The sequence below is a fragment of the Ascaphus truei genome, unplaced genomic scaffold (genome assembly GCF_040206685.1).
Source record: "Ascaphus truei isolate aAscTru1 unplaced genomic scaffold, aAscTru1.hap1 HAP1_SCAFFOLD_1288, whole genome shotgun sequence".
Lineage (NCBI taxonomy): Eukaryota > Metazoa > Chordata > Amphibia > Anura > Ascaphidae > Ascaphus > Ascaphus truei.
In genome coordinates, this window is record NW_027454163.1 from 47,572 (window position 1) to 68,964 (window position 21,393).

Genomic DNA, 21,393 nt, shown 5'->3' on the forward strand with positions numbered 1-21,393 from the left:
TGTCACTGTGACAGGCAGCAGTGCAGATTGACCGGTCAATCAATGCAGTGCCGCAACATATGCACTAAATGAGATTTCCGTGCCCCCAGTCAGGTTACTCCCTGGGCAGTGACCCTGCTCACACCCTCCCCTAGTTCCACCTCTGATCACAATTATCTCTCTTGGAGAGTGTAGCAAATTGGAGTTGGGGGAATCTCACCTCTGCCATGCATGGTCACAATCTGGGCACAGGACCCAAATAGTGGGCAATGTGGCACTTCTTACAGTAGAGAATAAGTAACTTTATTCTTTACTTGTGTATTAAGGACCTTATTTGCATTAAATTCAGTCCACATGGGACCAAGACTTTCTGGCTTACTGAACAAAGTGGAATTGTTTCGTAGAGGGTGGAGAATTGTATTTTATCTGAAATTACCCCCTCTGCACAAAATACAAACAATTATACCCATACAAGTACCTTGTGGAAGTTGTTGCCCTCTATCTTCCTGTGGTCTCTCCCTGTTTCTCACCGTGCCTCCTCCCATTTCCTTGCACCTCTGCGTCTCCGCATATATCCCTATACTCAGAGCCGGCTCCGGTCAGTGACATGGGATGCCCAAATATGAGCATACCCATATATGGGCATCCATGCCACTGACCGGAGCCCGCTCTGTTGCGGATATGGAGAGAGACTGGGAGATTTACATCCCCTTATAATTCATATGGTGCATAGTACCGGCACGTATTGTTTTACCGGTACTGTGTACCTTCCTACTTTCACACTGGTACAGTATATGCTGCAGTGGGACTGAGAGGGATATATTGGTAACACATAGTCATTGTTGGGGGAATTCAATCCATTTTGAAAATAGTAATGAAATGTTTTTTACTTTTCTTTTTTTTCAGTAATGAAGAATGAAACATTTCTGTTAAAATTGAATTGGAGGTGAACTGGATTCATCATCAACTCTGCACCAGTGTGAATTGATGTTCTTTAATGTTCTGATAAGGTACATGCAACATCTCTTCCTCAACCCCTGCACCACTCTCTGCCTCTTGCCTCTCTCTCTCCACCTCCCTGCTAAGCGTATTAACCCATCTAATGTAATCCACATTCCATGTCTCACTTTACTCTTCACTTCTCACGTGCCCTCTGGAATGACTGCTCTCTGACTAACAAGGTCTATTTGTACATGACCTCTTCTGCTCTCATCCACCACCTCTCATTCCCCTCACCCCTGTCCTACTCGATACCTCAGCTTAATTGAACTCTCTCCTCTGACATCTACCCTTATCTCTAACCTCTCCTCACTTTCTGCTTAAACTAACTATCTTGTTAACTTTTACAATGCTATCATCTCCTCCTCCCTCCTCCTCCTTCCTCCTCCCTCCTCCATTATATATATACCCCTTCTAGGCTCTGACACACTCATCCCTCTAAGGCCATGATTATCATGGGCACATGCTTGGTCGTCCACAGTGCGTGCGAGCGATGCAGAGCCGCCTCGGACCTCAGTGCAGGGATTGCTGCATACCCCCAGCATCTGTCACCCACAAACAATACACACACTAATACTCCCCACAATACACACTATAATACCTCCTCAATACTAATCTCCCCAATAATATTATAGCTCCAAACACAATATACACAACACCCTTACACAAGATACACAATCTAGTACTCTCCTCTGCACCTCTACACACAATATAATACTCCCACACACACAATATACACACTACCCTCCTACCCCCATAAAATACAACCAATAATACACACACACTTTGTGGATGTTGGGACCAGCTCCCGGCATGCACCAGTGAAAGAGAGAGGCCCGCAGAAGCTCGGAAGAACTCCCTCCATCCGTGCCTTCCTCCGTTTCACATCTTCTCCCTGTCTCTCTCCCTCCCTTTCCTTGCATCTCCCTGCGTCTTTACGTATACCCAGTCAGTGACGGCTCTGGTCACGTGATGCCTTAATATGGGCTTATCCATATATGTTCATCCACGTCACTAATGTGATGCCCGCACTGTTGCGGAGCTGGTACTTACGACGGGCACTTATTGTTTTATCAGTACTGCGTACCTGACTCTACCGGCCTACTTTCAACACTAGTACAATATGTGCTTCACTACGAGTGAGTGGGGAATATTGGCATCACACAGTCACTGTTGAATATGCCATTCAATCCATTTTGAAAATAGTAATGCAATGTGGTTTTGTTTTGTTTGCTTTTTGCAGTAATGAAGAATGGAAAAGTTATATTAAAATTAAATTGGAGGGGGACTAGATTCAGCATTTCATCATGAACTCTGCACTTGTGAGAATTTAACTTCTTGAATACCCTGACAGGTACACGCAACATTAAGACTATAATCTGCTGTGCAAGCTTTCGTGCTATACCTCCCCCTCAGGTTTTGATTTATACATTTGCTCCCTCAATTCATGTCCTCTAATATTTGACAGCTCTCTCCTAGCATTTTCTCTTTACCACAGAACGTCATCCCAATGTAACCTCTCTCTTGTTCTTTCTGCTGGCTGTTTCCTCACTCCTCTGTTAAACTTTTCTAATTTCTCTAACTTCCACACTCCTGCTTTTATCCACATGTTCTCCTCTTTCCTTCCCCTACCTTTGCATGTGTCTACACACTGCACCATTTGTACAGACCTCTATTGCAGCTATTTCTGCACTGCTCAATGAAAAGCACTCTTTAATATCCTATTCTCTGTGCCCCCTCTCTCTGCGCCCCCTCTTTTGGCGCCTCCTCTCTCTGCGCCCCCTCTCTCTGCGCCTATCTGTCTCATTCTCTCTACGTCCCTCTCTCTCTACATAGAGCTATCTCTGTCTCTCTCTACACCTATCTCTGTGTCTCCTTCTATGTTTGCTGATGTGTGGGATATCTCTTATAATCTTGAACCTGCTCATATACACATCGGGCCTCCCTGCCTCTGCCTCCCTGCTAAGAGTGTTAACCTATCTAATGTAATCCACATTCCTTTCCTTACTTTTCTCTTCCCTTCTCCTATGCCATCTGGAATGTCCGTTCTCTGACTAACAAGGCTCTAGTTGTACATGACCTCTTCTGCTCTCATCATTCACAATCAGTCATTCCCCTCACCCCATCTTACCTGTCCCACTGATTTGCCTCTGCTTAATTAAACTCTCCTCTGACATCTACTCTAACCTCTCTGCTCTCTCTCTCTCTTTCCGCTTAAACTAACAATCTTATTAACTCTTACAATGCTATCCTCCTATCTATATGCCCCCTCTAGGCTCTGACACACTTGTCCCTCTAGCCCACACCCTTGGCTAAATTCCCAAACATGTTCATCACACTTCCACTCGCTGTTCTTAATGCCTATGAAGGAAATCACACAATTGATATTTGATTTTTCTACAGTAAAAATGTCTCCAGTCCTGTATAAAGCTGCTCTCTGGGGCCAAACCACACTACTTTTTTTTCACATTCATCAACACTCAAATTTAATTTACGCTGTCTTTTTTTCCCTGTATTTGACTCCCTCCACTAACCTTCTCCTCACACTTGCCATCCTTCCTTCACTTCTCCTCAAGCATTTGACTACTTCAGAGGCAAGGTGGATGCCACCCACAAGGAGATTCCTTCTGTCCCTTCCCCCTTCTCTCCTTCTACCTAATTCTCCTTCTGCATTTGACTCCTTTTCTTCTCTTACAGAGCTGGAAGCAAATCATCTTCTCTTCTCCCTCTACCACATGCCCTCTAGATCGTATCCCCTCACACCTTACTGCATCTCTTAGTCCCCACTCTCACCCACATCTTCAATTCCTCCCTATTCTCTGGCTCTTTACCCTCTTACTTTAAGCCTGTAGTGGTCACCCTTTTCTCAGAAACAACCTACACCCTATGTGCCTTACTAACTACCGCCCTGTATCCCTCCTGCTGTTTGTCTCCTAATTGCTAGAATGTCAACATTCTTAAATCACATTCCCTCCTGGATCCTTTACAACCTGCCTTTCGTACAGCTCGTTCTACAGACTGTGCTTAAAGCAAATTCCCAAGGTCACTTTTCCCTACTAATCCTACTTGATCTATCTGCTGCGTTTGATGCTCTCAATCACTCTCCTCCTTCATATTCTAAACTCTCTCTTGGTATCCGTAACACAGTTCTATCCTGGTTTTCATCATAACTTTCCTGTCACACATTCTCCATCTCTGTTGCTAACATGTCTTCGTCTTCTATTGATCTGTCTGTGGGTATACATCAGGGCTCTGTTCTGAGATCTCTCTTTCTCTCTACATACTATCATTTGGTGACCTCATCAACTCTTTGTGACAATCCTATAAATAACAAATACAAATATCAGGTCATGGGAATAAGTGATTTGGACATAAAAGTAACATTTCGGAAGTGTGGACAACTAATACATCTTGTAGATTGCCTTTACAGTGTGATGTCATTGATTCAGTAGATTGTGTGCAGACCAGGACTGCAGTACAGTGTCACTCACATGGATGACTTGCGTGGTAGAAGCTCAAGAACAAGGATGTCAAACTCCAGTCCTCGAGGGCCGCAAACAGGCCAGGTTTTCAGGATATCCCTACTGAAAACCTGGCCTGTTTGGGACCCTCGAGGACTGGAGTTTGACATGCATGCTCTAGAAGGAGCACAGCTGTGGGTGGGAGGTGGATTTGCTTTGCATCAAATGGTTTGGAGCAAGGTTTATTGTATGTATTATCATAATAACAATGCAATGCTTAACTTTTATTTCAGGAGGGATGACTGCAGAACAGAAGTGAATATTGAAGCCATGTGTTCCTTTTCTTGCAAAAGAGAAAATTTGAAGGACAGTTGAAGAGAAGGAAAATTACTACACAGAGACAGATAAGCAATGTGTATATTTCTCATTTACCATTTAGTATTTGTCGTTTTATTGACTCCACACAATCCGGCTGCTACGGGTTTCACATTGAATATTTTCATCTCTACTCTACCCCTTCCTGTGATCTGAACCATGCAAGTTTTCGTTGATTCAATACATCATGAGTAGAGGGTGGCTACAGTATGAAGTAAAGACCCAAGGACCACATCTACTACCATTCATAACAAGAACATGTGCAGTAGCGCACAGCTGCAGTTCTATGTGATTGTTATGAAAGGTTGAGGTGGTTCAATTCTTTGAATCTGGAGTGGGATGGATCCTGTTTGCATCATATGGTTTCATCTAGGCCAGTAGATTATATAACTCTCAGTACAGGTTACACATGGCATCAGTATTAGTGATTTAAAGAGGAGGAAAGCTTCAATGTGGAGAACAAAGCCAAGTAATGTTGAAGTTACTCCTTTTACCATTTACTTGGTCAGTCTGTACTGTCTACTCTCCACACAGCTGCTAAAAATCTTCCATTTTAAATACTTTCACCTCCTATTCTGCACTGCTTTGCTGCCCATTATTCAGAGATGCGTTCCAGTCATGTTTAGCACTCTGAATCTCTCTGCAGTCATTGGTTCAGCACATCATGGGTAGAGCATGGCTACAGATACAGCAAGCTATTATTATTTTACCGGCTGATCACCCATAATATTGCATTAAAACATAGAATATCACTTAATTTCCAAAAGATTCAGTGATGCTGATAATGCAGAATCTCACAACATTTCCCATCATAATGCCATAATGCACAAGTGGGAGAAATAATCCTTGCTATATCTGTACATTGTGTGACGTATTACCTCAATGACCAATGAGAGCAAGTACATCTTCTGTATAGAGCGGCTGTGTTATGATGCAGTTATTGATCATCATTGACATAATCACAAGAATCTTATGCAAAGGGAAATTGTCCGCAGCGAAGTGAGATTTCAGCCCCCAAACGTCTGTAATATTAATGCAATGTCTTACTTTTGTTGCAGTGAACACTGAAGAGACGGATCTACTACAACACTGTACAGGATGAGCATACGCTACAAGCAGCAAAATGATCTTGCAGTTGACAGTATGTTGTTCTGGTAATGTGCACAATTATTATTTATGGGCTACACACCACAGTGCTGGACATATTCTGTTAACTTCAACTCTACTCCTAACATGGAGATGTCTTCCTGGTGTTACTGATTCAGTACATCATATGCACAGTGTGGTTATGATATGATGGATTGATTTAATGAACCCACCAACCAATGATGACATCTGCATCATCTTCTGTAAAGTGCAGCTACAGCATGATATTATCAGCATTTGGTGCGGTATAATCAGAGGTATCTATGTGCTTTTGTGCCTGTTTTAAGTCCTCCAGCTTAACGCCCCTACACCTCCCACTACACAGGCATACTTACTTATGCATACACTGACATCTGGCATACCTACACACACCCCAGGGCCACTTCCTTCCCCTGATGTCAGGGAGAGGATGGGCATGCAGAGTGCAGTAAGTCTCCACGTTACTCTGGCCAACAGTCTTGGCCTACCTCCAGCATCTGTCACCCACAACATCTGTTCCCTCCTTGTAAAGTGCTGAACTATCTCACCTGGGTCAGTGCTATAGCTGATCACAGTGCCCGATCAGGATGTCACTGTGACAGGCAGCAGTGCAGATTGACCGGTCAATCAATGCAGTGCCGCAACATATGCACTAAATGAGATTTCCGTGCCCCCAGTCAGGTTACTCCCTGGGCAGTGACCCTGCTCACACCCTCCCCTAGTTCCACCTCTGATCACAATTATCTCTCTTGGAGAGTGTAGCAAATTGGAGTTGGGGGAATCTCACCTCTGCCATGCATGGTCACAATCTGGGCACAGGACCCAAATAGTGGGCAATGTGGCACTTCTTACAGTAGAGAATAAGTAACTTTATTCTTTACTTGTGTATTAAGGACCTTATTTGCATTAAATTCAGTCCACATGGGACCAAGACTTTCTGGCTTACTGAACAAAGTGGAATTGTTTCGTAGAGGGTGGAGAATTGTATTTTATCTGAAATTACCCCCTCTGCACAAAATACAAACAATTATACCCATACAAGTACCTTGTGGAAGTTGTTGCCCTCTATCTTCCTGTGGTCTCTCCCTGTTTCTCACCGTGCCTCCTCCCATTTCCTTGCACCTCTGCGTCTCCGCATATATCCCTATACTCAGAGCCGGCTCCGGTCAGTGACATGGGATGCCCAAATATGAGCATACCCATATATGGGCATCCATGCCACTGACCGGAGCCCGCTCTGTTGCGGATATGGAGAGAGACTGGGAGATTTACATCCCCTTATAATTCATATGGTGCATAGTACCGGCACGTACTGCACCGACACACTTTATTCGAGCAAATACCCGGTATGTACCTAGCAGATACCTGGAATGCGCCGCTCCTCACCTCTGACAAGCCCCGTTGCGTTTGCCTTCCCAGCCTGGGTTCATGCCTGGCTGATGGGCGGCTGATCTGTTAAATGATAATGATTAGGATTTAATAGGCTGCAATGCTTCGCGTGTCTACCAGATGGCATAAATTCATGAATTGTAATGCAGTATATATATATATGTACTGTGCAGTATTGCAGCCAACGGGAATAAAATGCTTCAATCCCTGCCGGAAAATAACTCAATGCACTCGGGCAGAAAACAGTCACAAACCTCAATACACCCGGGTATACCCGAATTCGTGGGACTAGCCGAGCTCGAATAAAGTGTGTCGCCAGTGTATTGTTTTACCGGTACTGTGTACCTTCCTACTTTCACACTGGTACAGTATATGCTGCAGTGGGACTGAGAGGGATATATTGGTAACACATAGTCATTGTTGGGGGAACTCAATCCATTTTGAAAATAGTAATGCAATGTTTTTTACTTTTCTTTTTTTTCAGTAATGAAGAATGAAACATTTCTGTTAAAATTGAATTGGAGGTGAACTGGATTCATCATCAACTCTGCACCAGTGTGAATTGATGTTCTTTAATGTTCTGATAAGGTACATGCAACATCTCTTCCTCAACCCCTGCACCACTCTCTGCCTCTTGCCTCTCTCTCTCCACCTCCCTGCTAAGCGTATTAACCCATCTAATGTAATCCACATTCCATGTCTCACTTTACTCTTCACTTCTCACGTGCCCTCTGGAATGACTGCTCTCTGACTAACAAGGTCTATTTGTACATGACCTCTTCTGCTCTCATCATCCACCACCTCTCATTCCCCTCACCCCTGTCCTACTCGATACCTCAGCTTAATTGAACTCTCTCCTCTGACATCTACCCTTATCTCTAACCTCTCCTCACTTTCTGCTTAAACTAACTATCTTGTTAACTTTTACAATGCTATCATCTCCTCCTCCTCCCTCCTCCTCCTCCCTCCTCCATCATATATATGCCCCTTCTAGGCTCTGACACACTCATCCCTGTAAGGCCATGATTATCATGGGCACATGCTTGGTCATCCACAGTGTGTGCGAGCGATGCAGAGCCGCCTCGGACCTCAGTGCAGGGATTGCTGCATACCCCCAGCATCTGTCACCCACAAACAATACACACACTAATACTCCCCACAATACACACTATAATACCTCCTCAATACTAATCTCCCCAATAATATTATAGCTCCAAACACAATATACACAACACCCTTACACAAGATACACAATCTAGTACTCTCCTCTGCACCTCTACACACAATATAATACTCCCACACACACAATATACACACTACCCTCCTACCCCCATAAAATACAACCAATAATACACACACACTTTGTGGATGTTGGGACCAGCTCCCGGCATGCACCAGTGAAAGAGAGAGGCCCGCAGAAGCTCGGAAGAACTCCCTCCATCCGTGCCTTCCTCCGTTTCACATCTTCTCCCTGTCTCTCTCCCTCCCTTTCCTTGCATCTCCCTGCGTCTTTACGTATACCCAGTCAGTGACGGCTCTGGTCACGTGATGCCTTAATATGGGCTTATCCATATATGTTCATCCACGTCACTAATGTGATGCCCGCACTGTTGCGGAGCTGGTACTTACGACGGGCACTTATTGTTTTATCAGTACTGCGTACCTGACTCTACCGGCCTACTTTCAACACTAGTACAATATGTGCTTCACTACGAGTGAGTGGGGAATATTGGCATCACACAGTCACTGTTGAATATGCCATTCAATCCATTTTGAAAATAGTAATGCAATGTGGTTTTGTTTTGTTTGCTTTTTGCAGTAATGAAGAATGGAAAAGTTATATTAAAATTAAATTGGAGGGGGACTAGATTCAGCATTTCATCATGAACTCTGCACTTGTGAGAATTTAACTTCTTGAATACCCTGACAGGTACACGCAACATTAAGACTATAATCTGCTGTGCAAGCTTTCGTGCTATACCTCCCCCTCAGGTTTTGATTTATACATTTGCTCCCTCAATTCATGTCCTCTAATATTTGAAAGCTCTCTCCTAGCATTTTCTCTTTACCACAGAACGTCATCCCAATGTAACCTCTCTCTTGTTCTTTCTGCTGGCTGTTTCCTCACTCCTCTGTTAAACTTTTCTAATTTCTCTAACTTCCACACTCCTGCTTTTATCCACATGTTCTCCTCTTTCCTTCCCCTACCTTTGCATGTGTCTACACACTGCACCATTTGTACAGACCTCTATTGCAGCTATTTCTGCACTGCTCAATGAAAAGCACTCTTTAATATCCTATTCTCTGTGCCCCCTCTCTCTGCGCCCCCTCTTTTGGCGCCTCCTCTCTCTGCGCCCCCTCTCTCTGCGCCTATCTGTCTCATTCTCTCTACGTCCCTCTCTCTCTACATAGAGCTATCTCTGTCTCTCTCTACACCTATCTCTGTGTCTCCTTCTATGTTTGCTGATGTGTGGGATATCTCTTATAATCTTGAACCTGCTCATATACACATCGGGCCTCCCTGCCTCTGCCTCCCTGCTAAGAGTGTTAACCTATCTAATGTAATCCACATTCCTTTCCTTACTTTTCTCTTCCCTTCTCCTATGCCATCTGGAATGTCCGTTCTCTGACTAACAAGGCTCTAGTTGTACATGACCTCTTCTGCTCTCATCATTCACAATCAGTCATTCCCCTCACCCCATCTTACCTGTCCCACTGATTTGCCTCTGCTTAATTAAACTCTCCTCTGACATCTACTCTAACCTCTCTCTCTCTTTCCGCTTAAACTAACAATCTTATTAACTCTTACAATGCTATCCTCCTATCTATATGCCCCCTCTAGGCTCTGACACACTTGTCCCTCTAGCCCACACCCTTGGCTAAATTCCCAAACATGTTCATCACACTTCCACTCGCTGTTCTTAATGCCTATGAAGGAAATCACACAATTGATATTTGATTTTTCTACAGTAAAAATGTCTCCAGTCCTGTATAAAGCTGCTCTCTGGGGCCAAACCACACTACTTTTTTTTCACATTCATCAACACTCAAATTTAATTTACGCTGTCTTTTTTCCCCTGTATTTGACTCCCTCCACTAACCTTCTCCTCACACTTGCCATCCTTCCTTCACTTCTCCTCAAGCATTTGACTACTTCAGAGGCAAGGTGGATGCCACCCACAAGGAGATTCCTTCTGTCCCTTCCCCCTTCTCTCCTTCTACCTAATTCTCCTTCTGCATTTGACTCTTTTTCTTCTCTTACAGAGCTGGAAGCAAATCATCTTCTCTTCTCCCTCTACCACATGCCCTCTAGATCGTATCCCCTCACACCTTACTGCATCTCTTAGTCCCCACTCTCACCCACATCTTCAATTCCTCCCTATTCTCTGGCTCTTTACCCTCTTACTTTAAGCCTGTAGTGGTCACCCTTTTCTCAGAAACAACCTACACCCTATGTGCCTTACTAACTACCGCCCTGTATCCCTCCTGCTGTTTGTCTCCTAATTGCTAGAATGTCAACATTCTTAAATCACATTCCCTCCTGGATCCTTTACAACCTGCCTTTCGTACAGCTCGTTCTACAGACTGTGCTTAAAGCAAATTCCCAAGGTCACTTTTCCCTACTAATCCTACTTGATCTATCTGCTGCGTTTGATGCTCTCAATCACTCTCCTCCTTCATATTCTAAACTCTCTCTTGGTATCCGTAACACAGTTCTATCCTGGTTTTCATCATAACTTTCCTGTCACACATTCTCCATCTCTGTTGCTAACATGTCTTCGTCTTCTATTGATCTGTCTGTGGGTATACATCAGGGCTCTGTTCTGAGATCTCTCTTTCTCTCTACATACTATCATTTGGTGACCTCATCAACTCTTTGTGACAATCCTATAAATAACAAATACAAATATCAGGTCATGGGAATAAGTGATTTGGACATAAAAGTAACATTTCGGAAGTGTGGACAACTAATACATCTTGTAGATTGCCTTTACAGTGTGATGTCATTGATTCAGTAGATTGTGTGCAGACCAGGACTGCAGTACAGTGTCACTCACATGGATGACTTGCGTGGTAGAAGCTCAAGAACAAGGATGTCAAACTCCAGTCCTCGAGGGCAGCAAACAGGCCAGGTTTTCAGGATATCCCTACTGAAAACCTGGCCTGTTTGGGACCCTCGAGGACTGGAGTTTGACATGCATGCTCTAGAAGGAGCACCGCTGTGGGTGGGAGGTGGATTTGCTTTGCATCAAATGGTTTGGAGCAAGGTTTATTGTATGTATTATCATAATAACAATGCAATGCTTAACTTTTATTTCAGGAGGGATGACTGCAGAACAGAAGTGAATATTGAAGCCATGTGTTCCTTTTCTTGCAAAAGAGAAAATTTGAAGGACAGTTGAAGAGAAGGAAAATTACTACACCGAGACAGATAAGCAATGTGTATATTTCTCATTTACCATTTAGTATTTGTCGTTTTATTGACTCCACACAATCCGGCTGCTACGGGTTTCACATTGAATATTTTCATCTCTACTCTACCCCTTCCTGTGATCTGAACCATGCAAGTTTTCGTTGATTCAATACATCATGAGTAGAGGGTGGCTACAGTATGAAGTAAAGACCCAAGGACCACATCTACTACCATTCATAACAAGAACATGTGCAGTAGCGCACAGCTGCAGTTCTATGTGATTGTTATGAAAGGTTGAGGTGGTTCAATTCTATGAATCTGGAGTGGGATGGATCCTGTTTGCATCATATGGTTTCATCTAGGCCAGTAGATTATATAACTCTCAGTACAGGTTACACATGGCATCAGTATTAGTGATTTAAAGAGGAGGAAAGCTTCAATGTGGAGAACAAAGCCAAGTAATGTTGAAGTTACTCCTTTTACCATTTACTTGGTCAGTCTGTACTGTCTACTCTCCACACAGCTGCTAAGGATCTTCCATTTTAAATACTTTCACCTCCTATTCTGCACTGCTTTGCTGCCCATTATTCAGAGATGCGTTCCAGTCATGTTTAGCACTCTGAATCTCTCTGCAGTCATTGGTTCAGCACATCATGGGTAGAGCATGGCTACAGATACAGCAAGCTATTATTATTTTACCGGCTGATCACCCATAATATTGCATTAAAACATAGAATATCACTTAATTTCCAAAAGATTCAGTGATGCTGATAATGCAGAATCTCACAACATTTCCCATCATAATGCCATAATGCACAAGTGGGAGAAATAATCCTTGCTATATCTGTACATTGTGTGACGTATTACCTCCATGACCAATGAGAGCAAGTACATCTTCTGTATAGAGCGGCTGTGTTATGATGCAGTTATTGATCATCATTGACATAATCACAAGAATCTTATGCAAAGGGAAATTGTCCGCAGCGAAGTGAGATTTCAGCCCCCAAACGTCTGTAATATTAATGCAATGTCTTACTTTTGTTGCAGTGAACACTGAAGAGACGGATCTACTACAACACTGTACAGGATGAGCATACGCTACAAGCAGCAAAATGATCTTGCAGTTGACAGTATGTTGTTCTGGTAATGTGCACAATTATTATTTATGGGCTACACACCACAGTGCTGGACATATTCTGTTAACTTCAACTCTACTCCTAACATGGAGATGTCTTCCTGGTGTTACTGATTCAGTACATCATATGCACAGTGTGGTTATGATATGATGGATTGATTTAATGAACCCACCAACCAATGATGACATCTGCATCATCTTCTGTAAAGTGCAGCTACAGCATGATATTATCAGCATTTGGTGCGGTATAATCAGAGGTATCTATGTGCTTTTGTGCCTGTTTTAAGTCCTCCAGCTTAACGCCCCTACACCTCCCACTACACAGGCATACTTACTTATGCATACACTGACATCTGGCATACCTACACACACCCCAGGGCCACTTCCTTCCCCTGATGTCAGGGAGAGGATGGGCATGCAGAGTGCAGTAAGTCTCCACGTTACTCTGGCCAACAGTCTTGGCCTACCTCCAGCATCTGTCACCCACAACATCTGTTCCCTCCTTGTAAAGTGCTGAACTATCTCACCTGGGTCAGTGCTATAGCTGATCACAGTGCCCGATCAGGATGTCACTGTGACAGGCAGCAGTGCAGATTGACCGGTCAATCAATGCAGTGCCGCAACATACTGCTGCGGCACAGTTTATTCGAGCATTTGCCCGTTCTGTGCCGCAGCAGTAGCCTGGCGCGCGCCCGAGTGTGACGGGCGCACGCCGAAGCAGCGGAAGAGCGCCCTCCGATCGGGGCGCTCTCCCTACCGCTGCCGGGTCCGCCGGGTCCCCCGGAACCCCCTGCCGCTGTCCCGCGATCGCGGGACACCAGGGCTCCCTCGGGGAGCCCCTGGACATGCGTGCAGCGGGCGCACGCTCCCGATGACGCGTGACCGCGCGTCTATGACGCGCGGCACGCCGAGGGGCGGCCACTAGCAAGCCGGGAGATTTCCCGGCTTGCGGTACCGACCACACTTCAATAAAGTGTGTCGGTAGTGTATGCACTAAATGAGATTTCCGTGCCCCCAGTCAGGTTACTCCCTGGGCAGTGACCCTGCTCACACCCTCCCCTAGTTCCACCTCTGATCACAATTATCTCTCTTGGAGAGTGTAGCAAATTGGAGTTGGGGGAATCTCACCTCTGCCATGCATGGTCACAATCTGGGCACAGGACCCAAATAGTGGGCAATGTGGCACTTCTTACAGTAGAGAATAAGTAACTTTATTCTTTACTTGTGTATTAAGGACCTTATTTGCATTAAATTCAGTCCACATGGGACCAAGACTTTCTGGCTTACTGAACAAAGTGGAATTGTTTCGTAGAGGGTGGAGAATTGTAGTTTATCTGAAATTACCCCCTCTGCACAAAATACAAACAATTATACCCATACAAGTACCTTGTGGAAGTTGTTGCCCTCTATCTTCCTGTGGTCTCTCCCTGTTTCTCACCGTGCCTCCTCCCATTTCCTTGCACCTCTGCGTCTCCGCATATATCCCTATACTCAGAGCCGGCTCCGGTCAGTGACATGGGATGCCCAAATATGAGCATACCCATATATGGGCATCCATGCCACTGACCGGAGCCCGCTCTGTTGCGGATATGGAGAGAGACTGGGAGATTTACATCCCCTTATAATTCATATGGTGCATAGTACCGGCACGTATTGTTTTACCGGTACTGTGTACCTTCCTACTTTCACACTGGTACAGTATATGCTGCAGTGGGACTGAGAGGGATATATTGGTAACACATAGTCATTGTTGGGGGAATTCAATCCATTTTGAAAATAGTAATGAAATGTTTTTTACTTTTCTTTTTTTTCAGTAATGAAGAATGAAACATTTCTGTTAAAATTGAATTGGAGGTGAACTGGATTCATCATCAACTCTGCACCAGTGTGAATTGATGTTCTTTAATGTTCTGATAAGGTACATGCAACATCTCTTCCTCAACCCCTGCACCACTCTCTGCCTCTTGCCTCTCTCTCTCCACCTCCCTGCTAAGCGTATTAACCCATCTAATGTAATCCACATTCCATGTCTCACTTTACTCTTCACTTCTCACGTGCCCTCTGGAATGACTGCTCTCTGACTAACAAGGTCTATTTGTACATGACCTCTTCTGCTCTCATCATCCACCACCTCTCATTCCCCTCACCCCTGTCCTACTCGATACCTCAGCTTAATTGAACTCTCTCCTCTGACATCTACCCTTATCTCTAACCTCTCCTCACTTTCTGCTTAAACTAACTATCTTGTTAACTTTTACAATGCTATCATCTCCTCCTCCTCCCTCCTCCTCCTCCCTCCTCCATCATATATATGCCCCTTCTAGGCTCTGACACACTCATCCCTGTAAGGCCATGATTATCATGGGCACATGCTTGGTCATCCACAGTGCGTGCGAGCGATGCAGAGCCGCCTCGGACCTCAGTGCAGGGATTGCTGCATACCCCCAGCATCTGTCACCCACAAACAATACACACACTAATACTCCCCACAATACACACTATAATACCTCCTCAATACTAATCTCCCCAATAATATTATAGCTCCAAACACAATATACACAACACCCTTACACAAGATACACAATCTAGTACTCTCCTCTGCACCTCTACACACAATATAATACTCCCACACACACAATATACACACTACCCTCCTACCCCCATAAAATACAACCAATAATACACACACACTTTGTGGATGTTGGGACCAGCTCCCGGCATGCACCAGTGAAAGAGAGAGGCCCGCAGAAGCTCGGAAGAACTCCCTCTCTCCATCCGTGCCTTCCTCCGTTTCACATCTTCTCCCTGTCTCTCTCTCTCCCTCCCTTTCCTTGCATCTCCCTGCGTCTTTACGTATACCCAGTCAGTGACGGCTCTGGTCACGTGATGCCTTAATATGGGCTTATCCATATATGTTCATCCACGTCACTAATGTGATGCCCGCACTGTTGCGGAGCTGGTACTTACGACGGGCACTTATTGTTTTATCAGTACTGCGTACCTGACTCTACCGGCCTACTTTCAACACTAGTACAATATGTGCTTCACTACGAGTGAGTGGGGAATATTGGCATCACACAGTCACTGTTGAATATGCCATTCAATCCATTTTGAAAATAGTAATGCAATGTGGTTTTGTTTTGTTTGCTTTTTGCAGTAATGAAGAATGGAAAAGTTATATTAAAATTAAATTGGAGGGGGACTAGATTCAGCATTTCATCATGAACTCTGCACTTGTGAGAATTTAACTTCTTGAATACCCTGACAGGTACACGCAACATTAAGACTATAATCTGCTGTGCAAGCTTTCGTGCTATACCTCCCCCTCAGGTTTTGATTTATACATTTGCTCCCTCAATTCATGTCCTCTAATATTTGAAAGCTCTCTCCTAGCATTTTCTCTTTACCACAGAACGTCATCCCAATGTAACCTCTCTCTTGTTCTTTCTGCTGGCTGTTTCCTCACTCCTCTGTTAAACTTTTCTAATTTCTCTAACTTCCACACTCCTGCTTTTATCCACATGTTCTCCTCTTTCCTTCCCCTACCTTTGCATGTGTCTACACACTGCACCATTTGTACAGACCTCTATTGCAGCTATTTCTGCACTGCTCAATGAAAAGCACTCTTTAATATCCTATTCTCTGTGCCCCCTCTCTCTGCGCCCCCTCTTTTGGCGCCTCCTCTCTCTGCGCCCCCTCTCTCTGCGCCTATCTGTCTCATTCTCTCTACGTCCCTCTCTCTCTACATAGAGCTATCTCTGTCTCTCTCTACACCTATCTCTGTGTCTCCTTCTATGTTTGCTGATGTGTGGGATATCTCTTATAATCTTGAACCTGCTCATATACACATCGGGCCTCCCTGCTAAGAGTGTTAACCTATCTAATGTAATCCACATTCCTTTCCTTACTTTTCTCTTCCCTTCTCCTATGCCATCTGGAATGTCCGTTCTCTGACTAACAAGGCTCTAGTTGTACATGACCTCTTCTGCTCTCATCATTCACAATCAGTCATTCCCCTCACCCCATCTTACCTGTCCCACTGATTTGCCTCTGCTTAATTAAACTCTCCTCTGACATCTACTCTAACCTCTCTGCTCTCTCTCTCTTTCCGCTTAAACTAACAATCTTATTAACTCTTACAATGCTATCCTCCTATCTATATGCCCCCTCTAGGCTCTGACACACTTGTCCCTCTAGCCCACACCCTTGGCTAAATTCCCAAACATGTTCATCACACTTCCACTCGCTGTTCTTAATGCCTATGAAGGAAATCACACAATTGATATTTGATTTTTCTACAGTAAAAATGTCTCCAGTCCTGTATAAAGCTGCTCTCTGGGGCCAAACCACACTACTTTTTTTTCACATTCATCAACACTCAAATTTAATTTACGCTGTCTTTTTTTCCCTGTATTTGACTCCCTCCACTAACCTTCTCCTCACACTTGCCATCCTTCCTTCACTTCTCCTCAAGCATTTGACTACTTCAGAGGCAAGGTGGATGCCACCCACAAGGAGATTCCTTCTGTCCCTTCCCCCTTCTCTCCTTCTACCTAATTCTCCTTCTGCATTTGACTCCTTTTCTTCTCTTACAGAGCTGGAAGCTAATCATCTTCTCTTCTCCCTCTACCACATGCCCTCTAGATCGTATCCCCTCACACCTTACTGCATCTCTTAGTCCCCACTCTCACCCACATCTTCAATTCCTCCCTATTCTCTGGCTCTTTACCCTCTTACTTTAAGCCTGTAGTGGTCACCCTTTTCTCAGAAACAACCTACACCCTATACTAACCCTATACTAACTACCGCCCTGTATCCCTCCTGCTGTTTGTCTCCTAATTGCTAGAATGTCAACATTCTTAAATCACATTCCCTCCTGGATCCTTTACAACCTGCCTTTCGTACAGCTCGTTCTACAGACTGTGCTTAAAGCAAATTCCCAAGGTCACTTTTCCCTACTAATCCTACTTGATCTATCTGCTGCGTTTGATGCTCTCAATCACTCTCCTCCTTCATATTCTAAACTCTCTCTTGGTATCCGTAACACAGTTCTATCCTGGTTTTCATCATAACTTTCCTGTCACACATTCTCCATCTCTGTTGCTAACATGTCTTCGTCTTCTATTGATCTGTCTGTGGGTATACATCAGGGCTCTGTTCTGAGATCTCTCTTTCTCTCTACATACTATCATTTGGTGACCTCATCAACTCTTTGTGACAATCCTATAAATAACAAATACAAATATCAGGTCATGGGAATAAGTGATTTGGACATAAAAGTAACATTTCGGAAGTGTGGACAACTAATACATCTTGTAGATTGCCTTTACAGTGTGATGTCATTGATTCAGTAGATTGTGTGCAGACCAGGACTGCAGTACAGTGTCACTCACATGGATGACTTGCGTGGTAGAAGCTCAAGAACAAGGATGTCAAACTCCAGTCCTCGAGGGCAGCAAACAGGCCAGGTTTTCAGGATATCCCTACTGAAAACCTGGCCTGTTTGGGACCCTCGAGGACTGGAGTTTGACATGCATGCTCTAGAAGGAGCACCGCTGTGGGTGGGAGGTGGATTTGCTTTGCATCAAATGGTTTGGAGCAAGGTTTATTGTATGTATTATCATAATAACAATGCAATGCTTAACTTTTATTTCAGGAGGGATGACTGCAGAACAGAAGTGAATATTGAAGCCATGTGTTCCTTTTCTTGCAAAAGAGAAAATTTGAAGGACAGTTGAAGAGAAGGAAAATTACTACACCGAGACAGATAAGCAATGTGTATATTTCTCATTTACCATTTAGTATTTGTCGTTTTATTGACTCCACACAATCCGGCTGCTACGGGTTTCACATTGAATATTTTCATCTCTACTCTACCCCTTCCTGTGATCTGAACCATGCAAGTTTTCGTTGATTCAATACATCATGAGTAGAGGGTGGCTACAGTATGAAGTAAAGACCCAAGGACCACATCTACTACCATTCATAACAAGAACATGTGCAGTAGCGCACAGCTGCAGTTCTATGTGATTGTTATGAAAGGTTGAGGTGGTTCAATTCTATGAATCTGGAGTGGGATGGATCCTGTTTGCATCATATGGTTTCATCTAGGCCAGTAGATTATATAACTCTCAGTACAGGTTACACATGGCATCAGTATTAGTGATTTAAAGAGGAGGAAAGCTTCAATGTGGAGAACAAAGCCAAGTAATGTTGAAGTTACTCCTTTTACCATTTACTTGGTCAGTCTGTACTGTCTACTCTCCACACAGCTGCTAAGGATCTTCCATTTTAAATACTTTCACCTCCTATTCTGCACTGCTTTGCTGCCCATTATTCAGAGATGCGTTCCAGTCATGTTTAGCACTCTGAATCTCTCTGCAGTCATTGGTTCAGCACATCATGGGTAGAGCATGGCTACAGATACAGCAAGCTATTATTATTTTACCGGCTGATCACCCATAATATTGCATTAAAACATAGAATATCACTTAATTTCCAAAAGATTCAGTGATGCTGATAATGCAGAATCTCACAACATTTCCCATCATAATGCCATAATGCACAAGTGGGAGAAATAATCCTTGCTATATCTGTACATTGTGTGACGTATTACCTCCATGACCAATGAGAGCAAGTACATCTTCTGTATAGAGCGGCTGTGTTATGATGCAGTTATTGATCATCATTGACATAATCACAAGAATCTTATGCAAAGGGAAATTGTCCGCAGCGAAGTGAGATTTCAGCCCCCAAACGTCTGTAATATTAATGCAATGTCTTACTTTTGTTGCAGTGAACACTGAAGAGACGGATCTACTACAACACTGTACAGGATGAGCATACGCTACAAGCAGCAAAATGATCTTGCAGTTGACAGTATGTTGTTCTGGTAATGTGCACAATTATTATTTATGGGCTACACACCACAGTGCTGGACATATTCTGTTAACTTCAACTCTACTCCTAACATGGAGATGTCTTCCTGGTGTTACTGATTCAGTACATCATATGCACAGTGTGGTTATGATATGATGGATTGATTTAATGAACCCACCAACCAATGATGACATCTGCATCATCTTCTGTAAAGTGCAGCTACAGCATGATATTATCAGCATTTGGTGCGGTATAATCAGAGGTATCTATGTGCTTTTGTGCCTGTTTTAAGTCCTCCAGCTTAACGCCCCTACACCTCCCACTACACAGGCATACTTACTTATGCATACACTGACATCTGGCATACCTACACACACCCCAGGGCCACTTCCTTCCCCTGATGTCAGGGAGAGGATGGGCATGCAGAGTGCAGTAAGTCTCCACGTTACTCTGGCCAACAGTCTTGGCCTACCTCCAGCATCTGTCACCCACAACATCTGTTCCCTCCTTGTAAAGTGCTGAACTATCTCACCTGGGTCAGTGCTATAGCTGATCACAGTGCCCGATCAGGATGTCACTGTGACAGGCAGCAGTGCAGATTGACCGGTCAATCAATGCAGTGCCGCAACATATGCACTAAATGAGATTTCCGTGCCCCCAGTCAGGTTACTCCCTGGGCAGTGACCCTGCTCACACCCTCCCCTAGTTCCACCTCTGATCACAATTATCTCTCTTGGAGAGTGTAGCAAATTGGAGTTGGGGGAATCTCACCTCTGCCATGCATGGTCACAATCTGGGCACAGGACCCAAATAGTAGGCAATGTGGCACTTCTTACAGTAGAGAATAAGTAACTTTATTCTTTACTTGTGTATTAAGGACCTTATTTGCATTAAATTCAGTCCACATGGGACCAAGACTTTCTGGCTTACTGAACAAAGTGGAATTGTTTCGTAGAGGGTGGAGAATTGTATTTTATCTGAAATTACCCCCTCTGCACAAAATACAAACAATTATACCCATACAAGTACCTTGTGGAAGTTGTTGCCCTCTATCTTCCTGTGGTCTCTCCCTGTTTCTCACCGTGCCTCCTCCCATTTCCTTGCACCTCTGCGTCTCCGCATATATCCCTATACTCAGAGCCGGCTCCGGTCAGTGACATGGGATGCCCAAATATGAGCATACCCATATATGGGCATCCATGCCACTGACCGGAGCCCGCTCTGTTGCGGATATGGAGAGAGACTGGGAGATTTACATCCCCTTATAATTCATATGGTGCATAGTACCGGCACGTATTGTTTTACCGGTACTGTGTACCTTCCTACTTTCACACTGGTACAGTATATGCTGCAGTGGGACTGAGAGGGATATATTGGTAACACATAGTCATTGTTGGGGGAATTCAATCCATTTTGAAAATAGTAATGAAATGTTTTTTACTTTTCTTTTTTTTCAGTAATGAAGAATGAAACATTTCTGTTAAAATTGAATTGGAGGTGAACTGGATTCATCATCAACTCTGCACCAGTGTGAATTGATGTTCTTTAATGTTCTGATAAGGTACATGCAACATCTCTTCCTCAACCCCTGCACCACTCTCTGCCTCTTGCCTCTCTCTCTCCACCTCCCTGCTAAG

General features: G+C 44.0%; 3 long non-coding RNA genes across 3 annotated transcripts; all 3 read left to right on the forward strand.

Moving 5' to 3' along the window:
• The first annotated feature begins 893 nt into the window (after window positions 1–893).
• LOC142475616 (uncharacterized) lies at window positions 894–4,853 on the forward strand. The gene is made up of 3 exons (XR_012791047.1): window positions 894–989; window positions 2,222–2,332; window positions 4,733–4,853. It is a non-coding gene; the product is annotated as an uncharacterized LOC142475616 (long non-coding RNA).
• Window positions 4,854–7,818: 2,965 nt separating this feature from the next.
• On the forward strand, window positions 7,819–11,770 carry LOC142475619 (uncharacterized). The gene is made up of 3 exons (XR_012791050.1): window positions 7,819–7,916; window positions 9,148–9,258; window positions 11,650–11,770. It is a non-coding gene; the product is annotated as an uncharacterized LOC142475619 (long non-coding RNA).
• A 2,929-nt stretch (window positions 11,771–14,699) lies between these two features.
• LOC142475618 (uncharacterized) lies at window positions 14,700–18,654 on the forward strand. The gene is made up of 3 exons (XR_012791049.1): window positions 14,700–14,795; window positions 16,035–16,145; window positions 18,534–18,654. It is a non-coding gene; the product is annotated as an uncharacterized LOC142475618 (long non-coding RNA).
• Window positions 18,655–21,393: the final 2,739 nt, after the last annotated feature.